Genomic DNA, 5919 nt, shown 5'->3' with positions numbered 1-5919 from the left:
CAAGGAGTAATACCACACAACTCCTATACTAACCCGTCACCTGTATCACATCCGTCAACACACAACCAGAATCTCGGACCTTCATCTACAACAGACCCTCGTGATCACAATGATACAAAGTATGGCAGTACTCCCGAACAATCTGCACCATGAACAGGGACAAATCCTATAGAAGTGTCATTCCGAAGCCCACAGAGGACACCATGCTGGAGATAGAACTGCCCATAAGGTATTGCAATCAGGTTTCTATTGGCCCACTCTCTTCAAGGATGCCCGTAAGTTTGTCTTGTCTTGTGATGAATGCCAAAGGATAGGGAACATCAGTAAGCGTCAAGAGATGCCTATGAACTATTCACTTGTCATTGAACCATTTGATGTCTGGGGCTTTGATTATATGGGACCCTTCCCAAGTTCCAATGGGTACACTCACATCTTAGTTGCTGTGGATTACGTTACTAAGTGGGTAGAAGCTATCCCCACTAAAAATGTTGATCACCACACCTCTATTAAGATGCTTAAAGAAGTCATATTCCCAAGATTTGGAGTCCCTAGATACTTGATGACTGATGGCGGTTCACACTTCATTCATGGTGTTTTCTGCAAGATGCTAGCTAAGTATGATGTCAACCATAGAGTTGCATCTCCTTATCATCCTCGGTCTAGTGGTCAAGTGGAGTTGAGTAATAGGGAGATCAAGTTGATCCTACAAAAGACCGTCAATAGATCTCGAAAGAACTGGTCTAGCAAACTTGATGATGCACTATGGGCTTATAGGACTGCTTATAAGAATCCCATGGGCATGTCACCGTATAAAATGGTTTACGGTAAGGCCTGTCATTTACCTCTTGAGCTGGAACACAAAGCTTATTGGGCAATCAAAGAGCTCAACTTTGATTTCAAACTTGCTGGTGAGAAGCGGTTGTTTGATGTCCGCTCGTTAGATGAATGGAGAGCCCAGGCATATGAGAATGCCAGGTTGTTCAAGGAAAAGGTTAAGAGATGGCACGACAAACGAATATAGAAACGAGAGTTCAATGTAGGTGATTATGTCTTGCTATACAATTCTCGTTTGAGATTCTTTGCAGGCAAGCTTCTCTCTAAATGGGAAGGTCCCTATGTTGTCGAGGAAGTATATCATTCCGGTGCCATCAAAATCAATATCACGGAAGGAAATTTTCCTAGAGTGGTAAATGGGCAAAGAATCAAGCATTACATCTCTCGTACTCCCATAAATGTTGAGACCAATATCATCAATTTCATAACTCCAGAGGAGTACATAAGGGATGTTTATCAGCCTGTTTCAGACCTTGAAAACAAAGATATATCCGGCAAGAAATTGGACTCCGATACTTCTCCAATAGGAAATTTCTTCCGTTATGGAATTTTTGGAAAATTAGAAAAATAAAAAGCAGTCCGGAGAGCGAACGAGGCGGCCACAAGCCCTGCCACCGCCCCCTACCCCCTCGTGGCGGAGGGCAAGCTTGTGGGCACCTCGTGTGCCTCCGGGAATGCATTTTCTTGCGGAGGACTCCTTCTGGCCCAGAAAAAATCAATATATAGTCGCCCGAAGGTTTTGATCTCCGTATCGCGTAGTTTTCCTCTGTTCTTGTTTCGAGCTTGTTGTCTGCCACAGATTTAGGTCAAGATGTCTTCTCAAGATTCAGAAGAAGAGATCGTGCTAACTCTAGGATCTATGGGGACTTGGAACCATATGGCTTGACCACTGATGAGGAAGAGGACTATGAGCCCAAAGGGAAGGAGCAAACGAGTTCCGATGAAGAGGAGGCTCCTCTACCTCAACCTGCAAACACCCATGTGGAGTTCAAGAAGTCAAGCCTCCCTAACCATAGGAAGAAGCCTAAGACCTTGTTTATCCCTTCTCGTTTCTGGCAGGAGAGTAAGCAGGAGCTCTGCCATAGAGTTTTGAAACTTTAGGAGGAAAATGACGATCTAAGGGAGCAGAACTTTTTGCTCAAGCGGAAATTATACAAGCTCAAGACTGCTCCAACAACACCACCATCACCACCAAAGGAAGACAACTAAGCATTGGTATGGGCAATCCCCTTGGCTTCTGCCAAGCTTGGGGGAGTTTCCCTGGTATCATATCACCTTTATATCTTTTGCTCTTACCTTTGTTTTAGTTCTTTCCTTTTCAGTTTTTATTTCTTCTTTTAGAGGAATCAGTCTTTAGTTTTTAGTTTGAGTCTTTTGCTTTTTTCTCTCCCCCGATGTATTCGAGCTTATGAGCTATATAATAAAGAGTATCTTAGTCAAGGGCTTTGCTTTGTGCCATGATCAAAAGTATGAAAAGAACGATAGGATGAAAGATCATGAGACGATCTTATGGAAAGTAATAACTTCACGTATGACACGTATGCTGATTGAAACTTGTTGAGAATAAATCAACATAGACCCCGGTCATTGTTGCAATTAATAAGAAGTAATAAGGAAAGAGAGGTTCACATATAAATATATCATCTTAGACACTTTTTAAAATTGTGAGCACTCACCAAACTATTACATGCTTAGGAGTAGATGTTGGACAAGGAAGACAACATAATGAATTATGTTTGCTTGGTTCCAAACAATGTTATATGATTAGAGATCCCTTAGCATGTGATGATTGCTTCCACCTCATATTAGCCAAAACTCCCGCACCAAGTAGAGATACTACTTGTCCATCCATAAACTTCCAACCCAGTTTTACCATGAGAGTCCACCATACCTACCTATGGATTGAATAAGATCCTTCAAGTAAGCTGTCAGCGGTGCAAGCAATAAAAATTGCTCTCTAATATGTATGATCTATTAGTGTGTGGAAAATAAGCTTTGAACGAACCTGTGATGAGGAAGACATAAAAGCGACAGACTGCATAATAAAGTTCTTTATCACAGGAGGCAATATAAAGTGACGTTCCTCCACACTAAGAGGACACACATCCAAACCTCAAAAGTGCATGACAACCTCTGCTTCCCTCTGCGAAGGGCCTATCTTGTACCTTTAATTTTTACCCTTGTAAGAGTCATGGTGATCTTCACCAATTCCCTTTTTGCCTTTGTCTTGGCTACCGTCACATGCTTGGGAAAGATCTATATTCATATATCAACTTGGAGTTGAGCACTCATGCTTTATTGTTGTTGACTTTATCCTTGAGGTAAACCGTTGGGAGGCAAAACTATAAGCCCCTATCTTCCTCTGTGTCCAGCTGAAACTTTGACACCATGAGTACCACGTGAGTTGTAACAATTGTGGAAAACGAAAGAGATGATTGAGTATGTGGGTTTGCCTTACAAGCTCTTATTTGACTCTTTCTGATGTTGTGATAAAGTGCGATTGCTTCAATGACTATGGATTATTGTTGGTTACTTCTCGGTAAGGTTTTTGCTGCATGCTTTGCTTTGTGAAGGAATTGTTACTTTCCCATAGGAATCTTTATGATATATATTGTTGTCCTATGTGTGATCATGATGCCCTCATGTATGTATTATGTTTTATCGACACCTTCGTCCCTCAACATGTGGACATGTTTATGGAACTTGGTTTTTGCTTGAGGACAAGCGAGGTCTAAGCTTGGGGGAGTTGATACGTCCATTTTGCATCATGCTTTCATGTTGATATTTATCGCTTTTTGGACTGTTATATTACTTGTGGTACCATATTTATCCCTTTTATCTCTTATTTTACAAGGTTTATTTGAAGAGGGAGAATTCAGGCAGCTGGAATTCTGGACTGTAAAAGGAGCAAATCCTAGTCCACTATTCTACACATCTCCAAATGCCCTGAAAAGTTACGTGGATTTTTTCTGGATTATATAAAAAATATTGGGCGAAAGAACTACCGGAGGGGGGCCACGAGGGCTCCACAAGCTTGCCCACCGCCACCACCCCCTGGTGGCGCAGGGCAAGCTTGTGGGCTGCCTAACGGCCCACTAGCCACCCTCTTTTGCTATATGAAGGGTTTTGGTCTGGAAAAAATCAATCGGGAGCTTTTTCGTGGTTTCGCCGCTGCCACGAGGCGGAACTTGAGCAGATCCAATCTAGAGCTCCGGCAGGACGATCCTACCGGGGAAACTTCCCTCCCGGAGGGGGGAAATCATCGCCATTGTCATCACCAACACTCCTCTCGTCGGAGGGGAGGCATCTTCATCAACATCTTCATCAGCACCATCTCCTCTCCAATCCCTAGTTCATCTATTGTAATCAATCTCCGTCTCACGACTCCGATTGGTACTTGTAAGGTTGCTAGTAGTGTTGATTACTCTTTGTAGTTGATGCTAGTTGGATTACTTGGTGGAAGAGTTTACGTTCAGATCCTTGATGCTATTCATTACACCTCTGATCATGATTATGATTATGTTTTGTGAGTAGTTACTTTTGTTCCTGAGGACATGGGATAAGTCATGCTGATAATAGTCATGTGAATTTGATATTCGTTCGGTATTTTGATATGGTGTATGTTTTTTTTTCCTCTAGTGGTGTTATGTGAACGTCGACTACATAACACTTCACCATATTTGGGCCTAGAGGAAGGCATTGGGAAGTAGTAAGTAGATGATGGCTTGCTGGAGTGACAGAAGCTTAAACCCCAGTCTATGCGTTGCTTCGTGAGGGGCTCATTTGGATCCACTAGTTTAATGCTATGGTTAGACTTTGTCTTAATTCTTCTTTTGTAGTTGTGGATGCTTGCGAGAGAGGTTAATCATAAGTGGGATGCTTGTCCAAGTAAGGGCAGTACCCAAGCGTCGGTCCACCCACATAATCAAACTATCAAAGTAACGAACGCGAATCATATGAACATGATGAAACTAGCATGATAGAAATTCCCGTGTGTCCTCGGGAGCATTTTTCCTCCTATAAGACTTTGTTCAGGCTTGTCCCTTTCTACAAAAGGGATTGGGCCACTTGCTACACCATTGATACTACTTGTTACTTGTTACTTTTTGCTCGCTACGTTTCACCTCGCTACACAATCACTTGTTACCGCTACTTTCAGTGCTTGCACTTATTACCTTGCTAAAATCCGTTTATCAGAGCCTTCTGCTCCTCGTTGGGTTTGACACTCTTACTTATCGAAAGGACTACGATTGATCCCCTATACTTGTGGGTCATCAACTAGCATAATGAATAACATTCAGTTTCTGGTCTACTCTTTGCCCTAGAACAACACCAACAGCATAATCACTAGCATCACACATAATTTCAAATGGAGGTTCCAATCAGGTGGTTGAACAATAGGTGCAGAAATCAAAGCTTTCCTAAGTACTTCAAAAGCTTCCACACGATCATCATCAAAACAAAAGGAGTATCTTTTTGAGAATATTAGTTAATGGCCTATAACTCTTCGAGAAATCTTTAATGAAATGTCTATAAAAATAAGCATGCCCAAGGACACTTCCTATACCTTTGATATCTCCGGGCATGTAATTTTCTCTATTGCATCAACTTCAGCTTTGTCCACCTCAATGCCTTGCTCAAAAAATTTTTGCCCAAGCACTATACCTTCATTCACCATAAAATGACACTTCTTCCAATTCCAAACAAGATTAGTTTCTTCACATCTCTTCAAAACTAGATCAAGGTTGCTCAAGGAATCATCAAAATAAGTTCCATAAACAAAAAAATCATACATGAATACCCTACCAATCTTTTCACAGAAGTCACAGAATATATCACTCACACATCGTTGAAAGGTAGTAGGTGCATTCCATAAACCAAAAGGCATCCACCTATAAGCATAAATTCCAAAAGGACAAGTAAAGGTAGTCTTCTCTTGATCTTCTTTTGACACGGGTGTTTGAGAAAACCCAGAGTATCCATCGAGGAAACAAAAGTGTGTATGCTTAGATAACCTTTCTAACATTTGATCGATGACAGGCAAAGGGTAATGATCTTTCCTAGTAGCTTTATTTAGTTTCCTTA

This window comes from Hordeum vulgare, chromosome 3H (genome assembly GCF_904849725.1).
Source record: "Hordeum vulgare subsp. vulgare chromosome 3H, MorexV3_pseudomolecules_assembly, whole genome shotgun sequence".
Lineage (NCBI taxonomy): Eukaryota > Viridiplantae > Streptophyta > Magnoliopsida > Poales > Poaceae > Hordeum > Hordeum vulgare.
The sequence above is the reverse complement of the archived record's forward strand: the minus strand, read 5'-3'. Positions refer to the sequence as shown.